Source organism: Panthera pardus, unplaced genomic scaffold, assembly GCF_024362965.1.
Source record: "Panthera pardus isolate Hobbes unplaced genomic scaffold, ASM2436296v1 HiC_scaffold_24, whole genome shotgun sequence".
Lineage (NCBI taxonomy): Eukaryota > Metazoa > Chordata > Mammalia > Carnivora > Felidae > Panthera > Panthera pardus.
Window position 1 is genome coordinate 3,306,582 of NW_026526810.1, and position 19,524 is coordinate 3,326,105.

The 19,524-nt window shown below is 45.1% G+C and overlaps 1 long non-coding RNA gene across 2 annotated transcripts in view; it reads left to right on the plus strand.

The window, feature by feature from the left end:
• Window positions 1-4,144: 4,144 nt before the first annotated feature.
• LOC109273390 (uncharacterized) overlaps window positions 4,145-19,524 on the plus strand; it is a 28,136-nt gene continuing 12,756 nt past the window's right edge. The window contains exons 1-2 of one of the 2 annotated variants that reach the window (XR_008416977.1): window positions 4,145-5,335; window positions 18,466-19,313. This is a non-coding gene — a long non-coding RNA (uncharacterized LOC109273390). Of the gene's footprint in view, window positions 5,336-18,465; window positions 19,314-19,524 lie in introns of those variants that run through there. The other variant, XR_008416978.1, reaches the window with a different exon arrangement.

Genomic DNA, 19,524 nt, shown 5'->3' on the forward strand with positions numbered 1-19,524 from the left:
GACAGCTTCTCTTATTAACCCTCTTAAAGGCACTCAAAGTGTTTCTCAGACCCCCATTTGCTCCTGGCTTTGGTGATATGTAGAAACGTGTCAGCTTTTCAAAGCTGATCTCTTCCGGACTTTTTGACATGCACATAGTGCTGGTGAATTTGCAACAACCTCTGGGACAGCACAGCTTTGCTCAGGCGGAATGTAAAAGCCATCCAGCTGGCAGACCAAGCTGAGAAATCCACGTTCATCTAAGTTAGTTTGTGCCTAAATGCTCTCTGGGGTTTTACTTATTTTTCAACTTGCTCTTGCTGTGAAAGTTCCGTCTTCGAAATGTTAAGTCACCGAGCCATAAAAAGATGTGACATGACCACAGGCAGTGTCAGTTGGTGTGCGTGCTGCTAGCTGTGGGGAATTTGGGGGTGGACCTCTAAATATTGTGGCATCCCATCCTTCAACATATAATAGTTATCACTACATTTTATTGAGCCCTTAATACGTGATAGATTCCGTTAGCTACCCGCTCGGTGTTTCATTTAATCTTTACAATAAATCTCATGAGATAGGATTATCATCATCGTTTTAGAGAGAAGGAAACAGACCCAGAAGTGTTAAATAACTTTTCAAGGTCAAATAATTCCTAAGTGGCAGAGCTGGGATTGGAGCCTAGTGCTGCTTGATTTCAATGCTAGTTCTTCCCTCTGTGACTTGAAGCAGAAATGAGGAGACTCTTTAAATTTTTTTTTATTTTTAATGTTTATTTTTGAGGGGGGGAAGAGAGAGAGAGAAAGAGAGAGAGGCAAATGGGTGAGGGACAGAGAGAGAGGGAGACACAGAATCCAAAGAAAGCTCCAGGCTCTGAGCCATCATCACAGAGCCTGATGCAGGGGTTGAACTCATGAACTGCAAGATCATGACCTGAGCCAAAGTCAGACATTTAACCAACTGAGCCACCCAGGTGCCCCAGGAATGAGGAGACTCTAATGAAAGAAGTCTGGGATGTGGGACCACAAAGATGAAATCTGGCTTGTAGATATGCTTGGGTCTGTGGGAGCACACACCATTGTTTCTCTGGAGTCCTAATGACTTAATTATTAAAGAACACAGCCTGCCATGGCTGGAGGGGAGCAGATGCTGTCACAACTGCTAAGAAGGAGGTCAAGTGCCTCGACCTTGACCCCAGTCATATCTGTTCAAAACAGGCTGCCTGCAGGCACTCCGGAGAAACAGACACAGCTTTCCAGATTTTTCCTCTACCACCAAGGTGAGGTGCACTCTCCTAATCTATCTTGGTTCTTTATTTAGCACAGCACTTCTGTTCTGCCAAAGCAGCCATTCCAAATATGAGTGCTTAAAATAATGATCATAATATAAACAAAACAGCAAACTCACCCTTAGGTAACCTCCAATAGCGAGAAAGGAAATATAAACATGTTTCTCTCCCTGAGGGTCAGGCTGTCCTGCACCGTTGAAGGTAAGAGACCTGTCTCTGTGTCCCCACCCCTTGCTCATTCTCCTTTGTCTTTAGAGCCCCCTTAGAACTTTAATTTAACCTCTGTCCAAACTGGCACTTAAATCCTGAATTCACTCCTTCTTTTTAGTTATTTATTTAAAATTTTTTTTTTCAGTGTTTATTTTTGAGAGACAGAGACAGACAGAGCATGAGCAGGGGAGGGGCAGAGAGAGAGGAAGACACAGAACCCGAAGCAGGCTCCAGGCTCCCAGCTGTCAGCACAGAGCCCGACGCAGGGCTTGAACCCATGAACTGTGAGATCATGACCTGAGCCGAAGTTGGACACAACCGACTGAGCCACCCAGGCGTCCCTCAGTCCTTCTTTTTATATGCACTCCCCCACCATCATTGAAGCCATATCATCTCTCCCCAGGACTGCTTGCCCCAAGGGACCAAGCTCCATTCCCATCCCCTCCCCCACCATAATTTATTCTCCTCAAAGCAGCCAGAGTGTCATTTCAGACACAAATCACATACTGTCTGGGGCAAATTTTATTTTCCAAAGTCAGCTACCCTGGTCCATCTCACTCCAAATGTTCTTACAAGGGGATGTGGAGGTTCCTCCATGAATAGTAGAGTCTCTATTCTCTCCCTTTGATGCTGGGCAGGTTTGGGGGGCTGGCCTCCAAGGGTGGAACACAGCCGACTTCCAAGATTAAGTTAGAAGAAGCAATACAGACTACCACTGGGCTCTTTCCCGGGATGCTGCCCTGGTAATCCAGCCGCCATATTTTGAGGAAGCTAAGCAGACACACAGAAGGGCCAGGTGTCATCCAGCTGAGGTCCCAAATCCAGGATCAGCCACCAGACATGAGTGAGCAAGTCTTCAGATGACTCCACACCAAATGGTGGAGACGCCAGCCGACTTCACCAGGCCCTGCCCACATTACAGATCTCTGCCCAAGAAAGAGGTCACTGTATCAAGACACTAAGTTTAGGGGAGTTTTGTGACACAGAATTGGGAACCAGAACTCCATCACTCTTTTGCTTGAAACCCTCTAGTGTCTTCCTTGATGCTGCCATGGGAAGAAACTCCAACATCCTTACTTGGGTCTCCAAACCTGTGCGTGATCTAGTCCCTGACAGCCCCTCCCATTTCATCAGCCCTGTGCTCACTGCTTCTTTCTCTCCATTGAACCCACTGGGCTTGTTCTGACCTCAAGGCCTCTCTTCTTACTGTTCCTTCTGCCCAAATGTTATTCCCTGGGGATTGGCCTATCTGGATTCCGTTCATAAGTCAGGTTGCACTTCAAAAATTGCTTCCTTCAGGGACGCCTGGGTGGCTCAGTAGGTTAAGCATCCGACTTCAGCTCAGGTCATGATCTCGCGGTCCGTGAGTTCGAGCCCCCGCGTGGGGCTCTGGGCTGACGGCTCAGAGCCTGGAGCCTGCTTCCGATTCTGTGTCTCCCTCTCTCTCTGCCCCTCCCCCATTCATGCTCTGTCTCTCTCTGTCTCAAAAATAAATAAACGTTAAAAAAAAAATTGCTTCCTTCACTGGTTATCAAAGACTAGCCCTTGGGTCCCTTTCAGATTAGGGGTCACACATGTTAAGGTTAGGTGGTCATTGTGACATTTTTTCCCCCAGCCATGTTCAGCTACAGAAAGGCAAGCATGGATGGCATAGGAGCAGAATAGAATTTAAACAGGTTTGGGGTCTTGTCAGGTGAGTTCATGACTCCTTTGAAGGTGACTCTGCCTCAGTAGTCACTACTCCACAAGGGTGCTTTTCGCCTAGACAATATGCTAATGTTGAAATAGTCACAGTCTCAAAGATGTGTTTATCAGGTGCTGTTGGACTAATTTTTGGCTCACCTGCAGTCACAGAGGGAGAGAGAGAGAATACAAATTCCATGCTCTCTTCAATCATCTTCAATTCTTTATTCTTCAAAAATGCACTTATGGAGGGTCCACTATGAGCAAGGAGGCTATATCCTAGTGGGAGGAACAAATAGTAAACAAAGAATAAAATAGAGTGTGTCAGCATGTGATAATATAGGAGGGAAGCGGGAGACTTGAATGAAATGTGTCAGTTAGCCATATAGCTCTGCATGGAAGAGTGTCCCAGGAAGAAGGGACAGCAAGTGCAAAGTCCCTGGTCTGTGAGCATGGGCGGCATGTTTAAGAATTAGCAAAAAAGAGGGGCGCCTGGTTGGTTCAGTTGGATAAGCGTCCGACTTCGTCTCAGGTCATGATCTCATGGCTTGTGAGCTCAAGCCCCACATCAGGCTCTGTGCTGACAGCTCAGAGCCTGGAACCTGCTTCTGCTTCTGTGTCTCCATCTCTGTCTCTCTTTGCCCCTGCCCCACTTGCACTCTGTCTCTCTCTCTCTCAAAATACATAGACATTAAAAAATTTTTGGGGCGCCTTGGTCGGTTAAGCATCCGACTTCGGCTCAGGTCATGATCTCACGGTCCGTGGGTTCGAGCCCCACATCGGGCTCTGTGCTGACAGCTCGGAGCCTGGAGCCTGTTTCAGATTCTGTGTCTCCCTGTCTCTCTGCTCCTCCCCTGTTCATGCTCTGTCTCTCTCTGTCTCAAAAATAAATAAACGTTAAAAAAAAAAATTTTAAAAAAATTTTTAAAAAGAAGTGAGACGTGGAAATTTCTAAAATTTATAGGAGTATTTCCAATGAGGTAGCAGAACAGAGTGGTATGTAGAAAAGTATAAAAATGTGCTTGGAGAGGGAGGGAGCAATCAACTGCTTGAAACACTGATGGAAGAAGATGCATGTTGAGAATTACCTGCTGCAATTGGAGATGAGAAGGTAATTGGCATCCTTGACAAGAGCTATTTCTGGGGTGGAAAAAGGATGAAACCTGGATGCCATTGGGTTAGGGAGAAGGTAGGAGAAAAGGAAATGAGGATGATGACTTTATTCTAGGATAATTTTCCTGGAAAGGAGGTGCAAAAATGGGTACAGTAGCTGAAGAGGGATGTGGGGCAAGTGAAGATTTTTTTTTAATATGAGAAAATATAAAATGTTTCTGCACTAATGAAAAAGAGTGAGGGAGGTTGATGATGCAAGGCAGAGAGGAAATAGCAGGTACATCCCCAAAGGGGGAGTTGGCCAGAGAAAGGAGAAAGGAAGTCAGTCCAAAGAAACAAGAGAATGTGAGATGTTTGTGTATGTTGACAGATAGATATGGTGATGGAAATGTATGGAAATTACTTTCTGATTGCTTTTATGATGTACAATGAAATAGGAAGCAAAGCAACTATTTGGGAGTGAAAATTAAAGAACAGACCATGAAGATTTGGGAAGAAGGAAATAGTCAACCAGGAGAGTAGACAAGTGAATGGATTAGGGAAATGTAGTGGAATTAGTGAAAGCACCAAAGGTCCACTGTGGGTTAGTGGTTGAGGATCTAAAGTTAAATCAATCAGTATAACATTGACCTACATGGAATAGGTGTAATGTTGGATTTAAACAGGGCATAGGTTGTGTTGGCTGCTCTGAACTGAAGTGTGTCCCCCCACAATTAGTTGCTGGAGCCCTAATCTCCAATGAGACTCTATTTGGAGAAAGGGCTTTCAGGAGATAATTAAGGTTAAATAAGGTCACAAGTGGGGATTCCAAATCTGATAGGATTAGTGGTCCTATAAAAAGAAAAAGAGAGTTCCGTCTTCATGCTCATGCATGAAGAAAAGGCCATATGAGCACACACTGAGATGGCAGCTGTCTGGAAGCCAGGAAGAAAGCTCTCACCAAGAATTAAATTTGCTGGCACCTTAGTCTTGAACTCCCCAGCCTCCAGAACTGTGAGAAATAGATTTCTGTTGTTTAAGCCACCCAGACTATTGTATTTGTTATGGTAGCCTGAGCTAAAACATCAGGTGAGTATGATAAAGGAAAGAGAGCCAAGGGAGTTGAGGGTTGTGTGCAAGAGAATGGTTATGACCACAGACCATGGAAACGAGATTAGACGAGAAAGGAAGGAATAATGATGTGGGATGAAGGGCAGTACAACTGTTTAATATGATAAAGTTAATGACTGTAGATCTAAATTAGTCTAAGAGTCCAGAGAGTGGGGTACTTGAGGGGGTAAAGTGGAAAGATAGGAGGTAATGGTCAGAAAGTGGGATGTTTTCTGTAAGATCGTAGGGGTGGTACTGTAATTGATGATGACAAAGTCTAGGGTGTGATCAAGGAAGTGGAAAACTGGTTATTTGAGGACAAAAGTTGAGAAACTAAAACTCTGCAGTGTTAGAAAGATGGTCTTCGTTAATATTGGAATAATCAGGGATTACAGTAAGTGTTGGAATTATACTAACAGTTGCAGTGAGTGGCCATAAGCTCAGTGCTTACATCTTCAAAGAATGAAAAACAGTACCTGAGAAGAGCATTTTAAGTGATTTCAAGATGGTGGGTAGTAAATAGTGGAGTCTGAAGGGTGGTCTTTAAAACTGTGGGTTGTTAGGGAGAGGGAAGAATAGTAAAGTGTCAATGAGGACTAACGATATATATTATATCTTCCTTAGAGGAAGTCTTTATCTGTCTATTTATCATCTTTCAATTATCTATCACCTATTTATCTATCTCCCTAACTATATCTATGTATCTATCATCTATCTATCAATCTTCTATCTATTATCTATCTCTCTACTATCTATATTTATCTATCATCTAACTATCCATCTATCTACTGTCTGTCTGTCTATCTATCTATCTATCTATCTATCTATCATCTAGCTCCCTATCTATATCTATCTATGTATCTAACTATCATCTATCAGTCTACTATCTATTATCTATCTCTCTATTATCTATCTATTATCTATCATCGATCTATCTATCATCTATCTATCCATCTATCTACTGTCTATCTCCATATCTATCTCCATATCTATCGATATCTATCTATCTATCTATCTATCTATCTATCTCCTATGTAATCTATCTCCTATCTATTTATCTATATATCTATCTACCACCTATCTAAGGAGGATATATAGATATCCTTAGATATATCCAAGGATGGCTATAGGAGATATATATATATATATCTCCCACCACCAGTCTGCAGAGTAGAGGGAAGGGGAAAGAAAGCAGCCACTACTTGAGAGATCTGTAGAGAAATTAGAGTCCACAGAGAACTAAGTTTCTTTTGGACAAAGATGAAGGGCACATTACAGGAGAGGCTGGTGATGAGGAAGACTTTGCTAATGGCTGCCCATAATTCTCGAAGCACAGAGGAAGGGGCCAGGAGCTGTGGGGTGGCAATGGGGTTAGATTAGGGCATGTGTTGATCTTTATAGGTATTAGAGTCAATGTAATGGAGAAGTGGGAGTTGGGACTTCCGATAGCTGACATAGAATGAGAATTCTTGAGAAGGGAATTCTTGAATTAGTCACAAAATGCATGGCATCTGTGTTTGACTCTGCTCCCAACCCCATTCTCTGCCCTTCTTTGCCCTTCTCTGAAGCCTACTTTCCTTGCAGTTGAACCATTTAGGCTACTTTTTCCTTTGACTTCCAGCTTTCCCTGGCTAGTGGGAAGCTGTAGCAGGAGATCAGAAGGCTAAAGGAGAGAGAGGAGACAGTATTTTTTCTTTGCTTCCTCCCTGCCTCCTAGCAATCATGGCAACGGTTACCTTCTTCTGAGTGCCAGCTCTGTAGGCAGCCCCTCTTCTATGGCTCTAGCTCATGCTGATCAAGAGCCAGTGACTCTTCTCCCTGTGCTGATCCCTTGGTAATCACCATCTTTGTTGGTTCTCACATCTCTGCCCATACCTCATCCAGCAAACCCTTCATCAGCTCCTCAGTTGAGTGACCCATTGGTTCATGCCTGGTCCCTGGTGGTCTTACCTGCCGACAGGTGCACCTGTTCCCATATGTCCAGGTGTGCCCAGGACAGTTTTGGCTTACATGATTTGTACCAGTGTAATTATTAATAGCATCCCTTTCACTCCCCAAAGTATTCCAGTTTTGATTAATTATATAGTCACCCTACCTCTGATCCCCTGGTTCTGTTTGCTATGCCTGTAAATCAATCTCTCCAGATGGCCTTCTCTCTGGCTGGAGTCTTCTTAATCTCTTACAGTCTTTCCTGTGGACTGAGAGGCTGGATATCTAGGAAAGGGAGGAGGGAGAGGGAGAGCCCAGCTTGGTCTTTATTTTCATTCCTCCAACACAGCAGGCTAAAAGCAGATGAGAGAGCACAGCTCGTCTTGTTTATGATTTACGTTTTTCCATGATTAATCATGTATAATGAAGAGATACTTCCCTAGGGTCACTGGCTCATTAGCTTCTTACCCTCCCTTATTTTGGAGACCTATACCGTCAACCTGAATAGCACAGCACAGGTGAATTGAAAAATATCAGGTGGCTTTGCTATGTTGGGCAAGCCAAGCTAAGCTCTCTTGGCCTTGATTTCCTCCTTTGCAAATGGGAGGATTAACAGCACCTAACAGGGTAACTAGGATTGAATGAGCTGATACATAAAGAGGTGCAATAGTGCTGACACATAGGGAGCACTATGCATTTGTATCTTTTACACACACACACACACACACACACACACACACACACACACACACACTGATGGGGAGAGGTGTGTATGAGGGATGGGGATGAACACTCAGGTGGAGGAGAAAGTGGCTCTTCCTTCCTGAGGAACACAGCACCTGGGCACTGATGCATATTAGGTTACAGATCACTGTGGTTTCTTGAAACAAGGGGCTATTTCCTGTCTGGAGAGGGTAGGTGTTTCCAGAAGGGAGAAAAGGAAACTTGTGCCTGCTTCCGTTCAAGCCTCTTCAGAGAAATCCAACTTTCATCTCCCAGAGACCAGCCACTCTGGAAAATGTGGACGTGGTTTTAGTTTTCACCCATGCTAACAAAATGAAAGAAATCAGCATTTATTTTTGTGATCTGACACAAATTCTGGGCAAGGGGTGTGGAAAGAGATGTATCAATCTGGGCCTAACCAGAAGACAGACATCACGAAGTAATTTAGATAGAGCACGTATAATATAAGTGATCATTCAGCTATGACAGCAGAGTAACTATAAAGATGGCGGGGGCTGGGAGGAAATGTCTAAAGGATACCCTGGGGCCAGGGGGAATGCTCTAAGAAGGACAAATTTAGAAGAGGTTCTCATCTCATTGGAGAAGCTGTGGTTGCAGGCCAGTGGGTGGCCAAAGAGCTCGCTGGCTTGCAGGAGCCCCAGCTGGCGCACCCGTCAATGGGTGAACAGAAATGGCTCCTGGGTCAAGGCTGGTGGGCGGGCATGGAGAGGGAGTCAGGGACCCTGCTGGGGGTGCTTGGCCCAGAGTGCAGGGTGTCCATATCAGGAGGACAAGAAACAACACGCGCAGGGCTAGTGGGTGTGAATGCAAAAGGAATCAACAGGGGCGCTGCTATGGAGGGGGGCTGGAGAGCCCTCTCTCTACAGAAACCTAAAACACCTCCGCATATGGCTTAGGCTGGCCCGGATTCAGGTGAGGCCATGGGCCCCCAGGAAGGGGAATTCGGGAGGCATTAGGAGACAGATCTCATTCTCCTATTTCTCTATTAGATGAAGTATCCCAATTCCTGACAACTCTTCCTTCTACAGCATTTATTCCTGATCACATTGACAGAAAACTTCTCCTTAGCTATTGCCTGTTGTGGTGTTCCACTTTTTTTTTCTTTATGGTATCATTTATTTTTTTTTTAATATGGACTTTATTGTCAAATTGGTTTCCATACAACACATACAACACCCAGGGTTCCTCCCGACAGGTGCCCTCCTCAATGCCCATCACCCACCCTCCCCTCCCTCCCACCCCCCATCAACCCTCAGTTTATTCTCAGTTTTTAAGAGTCTCTTATGGTTTGGCTTCCTCCCTCTCTAACTTTTGTTGTGGTATTCCAGATGTAATCATACTGGTAAAGAATAGCCAAAACAAACAAACAAACAAACAAGCAAACTTCCTGTGCTGATGTAGAAGAGTTTCAGGGAATTTCTGTTAGCTTTTCTAGCAACTGTACAAAGGTTGTGTTTAAGTGAATGCATTGTGCCCCCAGCAATAATCGCTTGCATGCAGATATAACTCACCTTAGCTATAACTCAAGCTATCAGAAAATATACTTTGCGTTTGTATAATCACTATGTTAAAGACTTGGATTTCTTTATTCTGAGGTATTCTGAGGTAGCATTTCTTTGAGCGACATCCATTTTCTGTCTCATTAGCGGGAGGGGTCGTTAGATAATCTTCTGATGGTGTCGGGTAGATCTGTTTCCTGAAACTATTCTCCTGGGATAAACAGATACTTGTCATTTTGTTTGCTGGGGTGTCTCTAACTCTCAAAATGACTGATGGGCCATAATGTTATTCCATGGGGATGAAGAACATTGGCTGTGGGGTTGGCTTTTGGTTTCCTTAGCAACTCTCTCCTAGGGGCACCATGGCAGCCACGTTTATTCAAAGTCGGGATTCTAACAACAACAAAAACTGACAGTATTTCAATTGAGATTTTATACACCTAAATTAACTTTGCTCAAGAGAGATACGTTTTGCATTGCTATCATTTTTTTTAGTTTGTGTGCTATTTCTCATTAGAATAGCAAATTCCACCCTCAGAGGAGAGTTGGCTGGGAGGGGAGAGAGCTGGGGGGTAGAGATTAGAGAGGCTTAATAACCTGAATCCCAAAGAGGAAGTGGTTTTCTCTTAGCTCCAGTTTCCCATATAGCCCTGAGGGGAACTAATTTAGAATCCAAGCAAGCCCCGTCAAATACATGGTCTCCTTAGTACCGTGTTATTCAATCCAAGTAGAAATAACTTAGTTGTTCCCATTGTTTTTACAGAAAAGCTGGTCTCTGTGTGAGATTTATTACCATTTCCTACCAGGGTTTCTGAAGTTTGGCACCACTGATAATTTGGACTGGATAATTGGGGGCGGGGGGGCTGCCTTGTGTAAAATGTTTAGCAGTATCCCTGGCCTCTACCCAATAGATGCCAGTAGATCCACTCTCCCCCCACCCCACTGATCCCCAGCTGGGACAACCAAAAGTCTCTAGACATTGCCAAATATCCCCGGGGGGGGGGGGGGGGGGGGGAGGGGGGAGGGGGCATGCAAAATGACTCCAGTTGAGATCTATTATCTAAAGGAGAAATGTCATGTGATCCCATGAATAACTCATTTTCATGTGATCCCATGAATAACTCCCTTTATCAGTCCTCGCTTTTAGCTTCCTAAACTAGATAACCGATACTCCAAGTACATGAGAGCCCATGCCCAGAATGCCCATTAAAGGGAACTATGATATATTTGCACATAATTTAGTGAGTATCACAATAGCAGCAAGATCCTCACTCGAGGTTGATTGGACCTGTCTTCTGGCCTCAGTCATTTCCTGTCTCTGTCACAGCTTTTCACTATCACACCCCCTATTTTTTTTATGAAAGTATGCGTGTCACATGGAAGTCACTAGCACCTCCCAGCCCCAAGACATGAAAACTAAAGGCACAATAAGATAAAATAAAATAAAATAAAATAAAATAAAATAAAATAAAATAGGAGAGGGAGTCATAGAGAGTCTAATGTGGATTCCACAGGACACAGTTTTATAGAGTATTGATTCTGCCTGTGCCAACAATTAACCACAAAATTAGACACATCCGAGGGGAAATTTATGTAACACTTGTAAGCCCTAGGAGATCACTGGTGTTTTTTTTTTTTTGCCCAACAAGATCTACCTATAACAAAATTTCTAAATCAATAAAAAAATATTTGTAGCTCCTTGCATTTCCATATGACCAAAACTATCTTTTAAAAAATTAATTAATTAATTTTTCTATCTATCTATTTATTATTATTAATTTGAGAAAGAAAGAGCACACACATGCAAATGGCAGAAGGGGAGAGGGGCAGGGAGAGAGCATCTCAAGCAGATTCCATGCCCAGCACAGGGCCCCATGGGGGGCTGAATCCCACAACTGTGAGATCACAACCAGAGCTGAAATGAAAGGTCAGACGCTTAGCTGATTGAGCCACCCAGGTGCTCCCCCCCCCCTCCCTGAAGCTACCTTTTTAGAATGAAGGGATCACTCTGTCAATGCTATATATGAAGAACCATTTTTGTCTGATCACAAAGAATGACAGCAGGGCGCCTGGGTGGCTCAGCCAGTTGAGCATCTGACTCTTGATTTCAGCTCAGGTCACCTCATGGTTCATGAGATTGAGCCCATGTGGGGCTCTGCACTGATAGCCAGGAGACTACTTGGGATTCTCTCTCTCTCTCTCTCTGTCTCTCTCTGCCACTCCCCTGTTCTCTCTCTCTCTCAAAAAATAAATAAATACATTTTTTTTAAATGGTAGGATTATCCAAGTTTTTTTCTAGAACCTCCACAGTGCAATTAGAACCGGTCTGTGCTGGAATTGAGGCAATACTTGACAAATTTGATGCGAACTGGTGCCAGGCACCGTGTCCCCCAACACAGATTCAGTTGTTTGTTGGTTGTGTTGGAACTGGTTTTAATCTTAAGATGACAAAGGATGTGGAAAGACTGTGGGTTTCTACATCTGACTGACTTGAGTTTTAAACCCAACACTGTGGCTGTGTGATGACAGGCACCTTCTTTTACCCTTCTGAGCTTCTCATCGGCAAAGTAAGAGTACAATACAACCATCACAGGGTCATCATGGGTTTGGAAAGAACACACAGAAAGCTCTAAGCAGAATGGCCAGCCTGGGAAGGAGCCACTTCCCTGTGGCCTGGTTACTCCATGCCGACATCGATTCTGACACACCAAGCCTCAGGCTAACACATCTAATGTGGTGCCCAGAGTCCCTTTCCATAGAGATGATCAGACCCTTTTTGTTTGGTCGAACAACAACAAATTCCTGTCTACCTCGGAGGCATCCAAATGATAACGTCAGTCTGGCTGGGTCAGATATACCTGGGAGCCTGTTAAAAACAATGATCCTTGGTTCATACCCTAGAGCTTTGCATTCAGTGAGCCACTCTTAGGCCCTGGAAATATGGGCTTTAGAAAGCTCCCAGGGAGCTCCCAATGTGCCATTTCTCAACCCAACTGGTTATATGGGTGTGTTCACTTTGTGAACCGCCCCCCCCCCCCCAAATGCTACAATTTTCTGCCTGTATGTGATATGGCAGAAAACTTCCATAAAAGCTTAATTAAAAGTAAAATATCTCCCCAGGTGATTCTGATTCACAGGCCAGTTTTGAGAGCCACTGGTTTTTATATCTTATCCAAACCACACTTAAAAGTAAAAAATGAGGGGTACCTGGGTGGCTCAGTCGGTTAAGCATCCTACTTCAGCTCAGGTTATGATCTGGCAGTTAGTGAGTTTGAGCCCCGTGTTGGGCTCTGTGCCGACAGCTCAGAGCCTGGAGCCTGCTTAGGATCCTGTGTCTCCCTCTCTCTCTACCCCTCCCCCACTCATGCTCTGTCTCTCTGTCTCACAAAAATAAATAAACTTAAAAAAAAAATAAAACGGAAAGAAAAAAAAAAGTCAGAGAGGGAGGGAGCGAAAGCATAAGAGACTTAAAAACTGAGAATAAACTGAGGGTTGATGGGGGCTAGGAGGGAGGGGAGGGTGGGTGATGGGCATGGAGGAGGGCACCTGTCAGGAGGAGCCCTGGGTGTTGTATGGAAACCAACCTGACAATACATTTCATATTAAAAAAATAAAAATAAAATAACAAATAAGTGTAAAAGAAAAATAAAACAAAACCACTCAAGGAGTGAAAAAGCCACAAGGCTAAAAGTGCTTTCCAGCTTCTACTGAAGAGCTGTCCTTTGTGGGAACTGTGTTTCTGAAATCAGAGAAGCGCTCCTCAGTGGCATAGCCCTCCCCAAACCTCCAACACAGAGAATAAGGAAAATGGACATCTAATTGCTCTTGCTTCTACTGTAGTCCAACCAGGAATTAAAAGCTCTAATACCGTTGACGCACAGATTGCAGATTATATACAAAGCAGCACACTCTACTTTCCTTGTTGAGAATGGTTCATTTTCTCCCGGGGAACTCTAGTGGCACACTGTTTTGTCCAGCATTGAAGAAGAGAAGGAAATGGCATTTTTTAAAGCTCAGTAAGTATAGTATTCATTTGTACTTTCACTTAAGAGATGAGCCACTTAAGGCTTAAATGAAATGTCAATATGTCCAAACACAAGGTGTCCAGAGGCAACTGCTGTGATTTTGACCAGTGGTTTAGTGTCCAATTTGCTACCGTATTTACTTATCTCAGTTCTGGATAAATAGGGTAAGCTAAACACACAATACTATGGGAATTTTTTCTCTTTGGTGATTAATAAAAAAAGCAGATAGAAATAGCTTGTCAGGGCACGTGGGGGCTCAGTTGGTTAAGGGTCCAATTTCTTTCTTTCTTTCTTTCTTTCTTTCTTTCTTTCTTTCTTTCTTTCTTTCTTTCTTTCTTTTTTTTTTTTTTGAGTTTATTTATTTATTTTGACAGACACAGAGATAGCCAAGTTGGGGAGGGGCAGAGAGAGACAGAGACAGAGAGAATCCCAAGCAGGCTTTGCTCTGTCAGCGCTCAGAGCCCAATGGGGGGGCCTTGAACCCACAAAACTCTGAGATCATGATCTGAGCCAAAACCAAGAGTTGGATGCTTAATCGACTGAGCCACCCAGGCACCCCTAAGCATCCAATTCTTGATCGCGGCTCAGGTCATGATCTCGCCGTTCATGAGCTCGAGCCCCGTGTTGGGGTCTGCACTGACCCTGTAGAGCCTGCTTGGGATTGTGTCTCTCCCTCTCTCTCTGTCCCTCCCCCACTCCTGTTTTTTCCCCCTCTCTCTTTCTCTCAAAATAAATAAATAAACTTCAAGAAAAAGAAATATATTATCAATCTTAACAAAACATTAAACGGATGAAATATTGGTTTTAACCTGATGAAATCCCGGGATTTTTTTCCCCAATGAATTGAAAGCCTGAATTATATTCTCTGGAAGGGTATATTTAAAAATAGACACACTGTGGGTAAGTGGATTAAGAGGCACAAGACTGAATCTGAAGTGACATAACAGATAATTTCAGTTCGTTCCTTGCAATCGTCTTCAAGGTTGGAATAAGGTGTCCATTTTCCTGGTGAGGAAACTGAGGCACAGAAAGGTTACAGGGCTGGAATTCATGCAGGTCTTCTTGAACCCACCTTCTTCCCATGCCTGCCCGGTGATGTTTGTTAGTGCCTGAATTCAAATATTGGTAGGGGCCTGGGGATGCCATCATGACAGTCTTCATGACTGAGCAAAGATGAAGACCAGGCAATCAGGCACCGTGAAGAATAACTAGAAAGTGAGATGGCCATCGGGAGGAGAAGGAAGGCCAAGCAACAATGGAAACAACCAGCCAATGTGGTCTAGGAACAGACCCTAGGATAGTGCCTATCTGTGGACTATGCAGCAGAATTCCCAGAGACGCATCCACCATGACCTGTATTCCATTAGCAGGTAGATGCTCACATGAACAAGCCTTTTGTAAACATTTTAAAGAGGAAGCAAAAGCGTTTTTATTCAAGTCCATTAGGGCAGGTGTCCGGGAGGCACAATCTTCACAAAGAAGAGAGTGCTCACGGGATATCTATATTTTTTACATAAAGAGTTACAAATCATCATGACGAAAGGCATTGCAGAAAGCTACAGGCTTTAACTTACGTTTTTTTGTGTGTGCAAAGTTGTGTGACTTTAATCTTACGGGAGCCAGGGAGGTCTTTTTTGTTTTCCTCATCTTTAGGTTTGGAACGCTCCTTTTGGGTTCCTTTGTTCTTCCCAGATGTACAGTGTGTGCTCAGGGCAGAGACAGAGCCCGTGCTGGGAGGTCTTGCCGAGTCATTTTGACCTTGGTTAAAAGTTAAGGTATAGCTTTTCTGGCAGCCCAGGAGGGCCCACAAACATTCAAAGTTGAAAATTTCCTTTACCATGTGAAACTGCTGACACTCTCGTGCGCACCATACGCGCAAAACACGTGCACGAGAGTGTCAGCAGTTTCACGCGGTCAAGTTTCACGCGGTAAAGTTTACTGAAACTTTGCAGGTCTCATTTTCATGCACTCTTTGTGATGGGTTGAATGGTGACTCCCCAAACAGATGTGTCCACCTCCCAGAATCTGTGAATGTGACCTTGAACAGAGGGTCTTTACAGACGTGATCAGATTAAGGACCTTGAGATGAGGTCACCCCGAATTACCCCTGTGGACCTTAAATCTTGCAAGTACCATTAAAAGAGCAGAAAAGACCCAAACACAGAAGAGAGGCCATGTGAGGACAGAGGCAGAGATCTGGGTTCTGCAGCCACAAGCCAGGAGCCACCAGGAGCCACCTGGAGCCACCTGAAATCACCTGGAAGATGTAGGGAAGGATTCTCCTCCAGAGCTTCTCAGAGGAAGCACGATTCTGCCAACACTTTGATTTCAGATTTCTGGCCTCCTTAACTGTGAGAGAATAAATATGTTGGTTCTAGTCACCAAGCTGGTGATAGTTTGTTACAGCAGCTCTAGAGAATCAGTATACTTTTATTATCTCCATTTTATTGATGAAGAAACTGAGGTTTACAATGCTTAAGTAGAGTGCTCCATTCACACAGCTACCAAGAGATCAAGCCAGAGCTAGAATTTGACCACAGAGGCTGTGCTCAGAGCCTCACGCTGGTACCACGAGCCTGTTTCCAGAAACGAGGCCAAATTCTTTGGGTTGGCCGGGTAACCTCTGTCAACAGGACTCAAGCCACCTTTCTAGACCCTGTTTTCATCGTGTCCCACCTCCTCTACCCAGCACACCCTGTGTTACATTGAATACCTTGTAATGTATACATTTTTAATAAAAACAACTATCATGGTTTTGAGCGTCTACCGTGTACCAGGTTCTGCCCTAGATTCTCACATTCATATTGAATTACCACCCCCCACCCCGAACTTATGATTTCCATTTTACAAATGAAAGGATTGAGGTTCATAAGGTCAGTTAGTAAATACTGGAGGTACTGAGCCCAGCTCAAAAGTCACTTCCTCCATGAAGCTTTCTGGATTTTTCTTACCATAGCAGAAAGGTCCCGCCTCCTCTATGCTTCTTATTACTTGGACCCACTTCTAACTCTATCAACCTTACATTGCTTCAACAGGTACCCATTGAGCATGTACTTTCCACCAGGTACTAAATGGGAGCTCATGGCCAGGTGGGAAAAATGGACATGGAGGACAACGTAACAGTAGACCACAATGAATGTTAGGAAGTTAGACTCAGGATGCAGTCTGAGCACCAAGGAGGACCATCCCCCCAAATCCACCCTTAGCTGAGAGAGTGATGAGGATACTTAACATTCAAGCCCCAGGACCTTTGCACAGGACCCTTTTGTTTTCCTGCAAAAGCCATCTCTCTTTCTTTTTTATTCCAACCAGTTGGCACAAGCTGAGGATAAGTGGATTTGGGAGAAGAAAGAGGAACATCTGGGGATAGACCCTCCTGGAAATAGTCTATGCACAACCTTAAGGCTGGTTAGACTCAAGAAGCAGTTTAACAACAAGCTCTTCAGGATTAGAAATGTACAAAAGCATCAAGGTAACTGCTGGCTGGTTTCTTGCCTCCCCTTGGGGGTCAGAATTATTCCCATCAGTCCTGTGCATAAGTCCTGAACCTTGAGTATTGAGTACCTCTTACCAGCACTCTCTCAGCTAAGCAGGTAGGAGAGGAGGGAACCAGTACAGAAAGGAGATGAGGGCAATCTTCCCCAAACCATGAGTTTTTTCATCACGACTTGAAAAAGCATCTATCTCCTGTGATAGAAAGTCAGTTGCTTGAAGGCAGACGTTGGGCTTTATTCACATTTGAGCGCTCAGAGTGGACCTGCGGTCTGGAGCACGGCAGGTGTGGGCCAGCAGTGGAGGGAAGGGATTGGAACTTCCTGCCCCTCACTGCCCCACCTCCTTCTCTGCCTTGTATTCCACACACACAGCTCATACTTCGGGCAGCCCGCGTGTCCGGCACATTGCAGTGACACCTTATGGTTCGAGCCTCTTCCCCATCTTACACTCATTCAGTTACCTTAGTTGGCTGGTTCCCTGAACACATCCCCCAGCTCAGTTCTCTCCTCTCTTCCAGGACACACATGCCCAGGCACTCTCGCCTCTCCCACAGGCTTGCTGTGCAGTCACCGAGTCCCAGATTCTTGGGCCCAGGAAGCGAGCAGCACCCTTTCACATTAGCCTAGGCCACCTGCTCGGGCCCAGCTTCCCAGAGAGCCCATCGGCGGTGTCTGGGCCGCAGTCCCAGCTACGTCCTAATGAAAGGGTACTTTGGTTCTCCATCCACGTCTGACCCCATGCACGTCACTCCTTGGAAGTAGGGTTTGGTCCATGATGCAAGCCGGTAACGTCACACCCCTGCTTCCCACCACTGCCACCAGCCTCTGCACATGATTATTGGATAAAACAGAAGCTGCGTATCCTCCATCCACGTGGAGCTCTACGAGCTCCAGCGCCCCCCTCTGAAGGTTGGAGGTTCACGGCAGGCCATGCCCCTCACAGGAGAGGGGTCAGAGGGACAGTCACAGGCCCCAGGCCTGGCAGTGGGGCTCCACACAGAAGGCCAAGCTAGTGGGAAGGGCTGCAGAGCTTGGCCGTCTTCCCAATCTCTCATTTCGCAGCACTACAGTGATTTTAATTAAATACTCCCCCTACTGACTCAGCAGTGGCTAACAAAGCCAAGTGCAGAGCCAGGAGCCTGATAAACAGAGTGTTGCTGGAGGTGGTCAATCTCGAAGGCCGTGGCTGGAGCCCGCCATCCCTGTCTGGGGCCAGGCCCCAGGGCCCTAGTCCTCTTCCCCTTCTCCAGGACCCCGTGGGGTCTTTGCTGGAGGCAGGCAAGCTGTGCGTTCTCAAAACCTCTTGGCAGAGACTTTTTCTGGACCCCACTGGTCTTGGTTGTGAATCCTTTACCAAACTCCTACTTGGAAAGCTGCTTAATTCACTCCATAAATCTCTCCTCCTGGACTTTGCACAGCTGTGGCTAGAAGCTGATTCCTGAGCGCTCTCAGCAGCCCCTGGAAGAAGACAGAAGAGAACGACTGTGAAAGAGAGGAGACTGGAATTCACATACCACCGGGCAGAGCAGTGAAAAGGCACAGGCCTTGTACCCAGACTCACTGGGGTTCTGACACCAGCTCTTCTGGTCTCACCAGGCTCCCTGGGCTAATTACTCCGCTTACCAGCCTCAGCCTTCTTATATACCAATCAGAAAGAATACTCTCTATGTTATTAGATGATTGGAAGGATTAACTGAGACCAAACAATGGCACCCATCAAGCCTTCAGCAACTGGTGACTGTTACACCTAACGTGCGCACGCGGGTGCTAGGTAGCCCACGGCCTATGGGAGAGCTGCCAAGACGCTGCAAATATTTGTGAGCACATACAATATTTCTGCTCCTTCTATTCAGGAGAGGATTCAAGGTCTCAGAGAGGCGGACTTACCTCTTCCATTTCAACACCCTGTGTGACTCTCATAGAGTTTACAGTCCTGGTGGAAAATTCAGTTATTATCCAGTGAGCTGTCACCCCATACAAGGAATATAAGGAGGTTACCTCTTCACCATTGATGCTGAGTTGAGCTTGGCCCTGTATTGTTTTGGCCAAATGGCATGTAGGCAGTGTCTGAGTTCTGAATCCAGGCCTGAAGAGTCATTGCATGCTTCTGCTCATCATTCTGGGACTTTCCTGATCCTGCCATGAGTCCCCCGGCCCGGGCTCCTGACTACAACCCATGAAGGAAACCTGCAGTCTGAAACAGGGACACCATAACCAATCTGCAAACCTATGAGCAAAAATAGATGCCCAGTGCCATATGTCAAAAGATTCTGAGACTATTTGTTACTTAGCAATAGCCGATGAATCCAGTCTCCCAGGGAAATGGACAGAGAGCTGGAAAGCAGTTTCCTCTATTCTTGGATCTCTTGATCTATCCAGGAATTCTATCATTTCTCTGAGCCCAGTATTCAACCAGGTCAGAAAATAAGCATCATCTTTTCAGGATCAACTCTCAGACTCCCTCCCAACCCCTGTGC